General features: G+C 28.9%; 1 non-coding gene across 1 annotated transcript; it reads right to left on the bottom strand.

Moving 5' to 3' along the window:
• Nucleotides 1-547: 547 nt before the first annotated feature.
• Nucleotides 548-658, bottom strand: LOC140871058 (small nucleolar RNA R71). Its single transcript, XR_012147600.1, has one exon. It is a non-coding gene; the product is annotated as a small nucleolar RNA R71 (small nucleolar RNA).
• Nucleotides 659-1919: the final 1261 nt, after the last annotated feature.

The following is a 1919-nucleotide window of genomic DNA, read 5'->3' on the forward strand; positions in this document are numbered from 1 at the left end:
TGCCGGGGAGGTATAAATTAAGTTTAATTTTGTTATTATGTAAATAGTATGTTGTTTTTTATTGTATGATTGTTTGGAGTCGTAAACAAAGTGGTAGACTTGTTCGAGTAACTGAAAATATTTTAAACATGGACGATAATTCTAATAATCAAGATGATAATAATAATAATCATCATCATCAAGAACATGAACAACCAAGAACACTTAGGCACCATATGAATCCAATAAGAACTAGTACACCATCTTGTTTAGTTTTTCCTCCTGATGCATCTAATTTCAATTTTAAGCCACAAGTCATTCAACTTTTACCAAATTTTCATGGCTTAGATTCTGAAAATCCATATTTGCATTTAAGAGAATTTGAGGAGGTTTGCAACACTTATAATGATCAAAATTGTAGCATGGATAATGTTCGATTAAAGCTTTTCCCTTTTTCCTTAAAAGATAAAGCTAAAACATGGTTGCAAAATTTGAGATCAAGTTCAATAAGATCATGGGAAGAAATGCAACAACAATTTCTAAAAAAGTTTTTTCCTTCCCATAGAACAAACTCTTTTAAAAGACAAATTACAACTTTTTCTCAAAAACAAGGGGAAACATTTTATCAATGTTGGGATAGATATAAAGAGTTACTTAATACATGCCCACATCATGGTTTTGAAATATGGAGAATAGTTTCTCACTTTTATGAAGGTTTAATACCTAAAGATAGGCAAATGATAGAATTCATGTGTAATGGAACTTTTGAAGATAAAAACCCAAATGAAGCTATGGAATATTTGGAGTCATTAGCAGAAAATGCTCAAAATTGGGATAATATAGGCTCAATTGAACCACCAAGTAAAACCAATAATTCAACAAATGGAGGTGGTATTTATCATCTTAGAGATGATGTAGATGTTCAAGCTAAACTTGCATCTTTAGCAAGAAAAATCGATTCATTAGAAATGAAAAAGAGTGATCAATTAAAAAGTGTTCAAGAAATTGTTTGTCATATATGTGACACACATGATCATCTTACAAAAAATTGTCCTACTTTGCCTTCATTTAAAGAATGTCTCCATGAACAAGCCAATTATGTTAACAATTTTAAAAAACCAACATTAGATCCTTTTTCACAAACATACAATCCTGGTTGGAGAAATCATCCCAATTTTAGTTGGAGGAACGATAATAATGTACAACCTTCACAACAACCTTTTCAAAATAACCAAAATCATCAAGGTTATGCTCCTTATATCCCACCTCCAAGAAAAAATTTTGAAGATGAAATTCATGCATACATTCAAAAGCAAGAGTCTATCAATATTCAAAACATTCAATCTATGAATGATTTGAAAGAAACTCTTGCAAAATTTGCATCTGCACTTAATATTCATGAAAAAGGAAAATTTCCATCTCAACCACAACCTAATCCTAAAAATCAAAATCAAGAAAAATTTGATCAAGTAAAATCTGTTATTACTCTTAGAAGTGGTAAAATAGTTAATGATCCATATAGTGATGAAAACAAAGATCAATTAAACTCAAAGAGTAAGGATTCAAATCCTGATACTTTTGAGAAAGATGATGCTTTGAGTCCTAAAAATAAGAAAATTGATGATAAAATAAATAAACATGTTCCTTTTCCTCATGCATTAGTAAATAATAAAAAACAAAAAAATGATTCTGATATTTATGAAGTTTTTAAACAAGTAAAAATAAATATTCCATTATTAGATGCTATTAAACAAGTGCCTTCTTATGCAAAGTTTTTAAAAGATTTATGTACTGTGAAAAGACAATTGCATGTAAAGAAGAAAGCATTCTTAACGGAGCAAGTAAGCTCTATTATTCAAAATAATTCTACCTTGAAATATAAAGATCCCGGTTGTCCAACAATTTCATGTATTATTGGAAAAAATAAAATTAAAAAAGCT

This window comes from Henckelia pumila, unplaced genomic scaffold, assembly GCF_033568475.1.
Source record: "Henckelia pumila isolate YLH828 unplaced genomic scaffold, ASM3356847v2 CTG_354:::fragment_1, whole genome shotgun sequence".
In the NCBI taxonomy this organism is placed as follows: Eukaryota; Viridiplantae; Streptophyta; class Magnoliopsida; order Lamiales; family Gesneriaceae; genus Henckelia; species Henckelia pumila.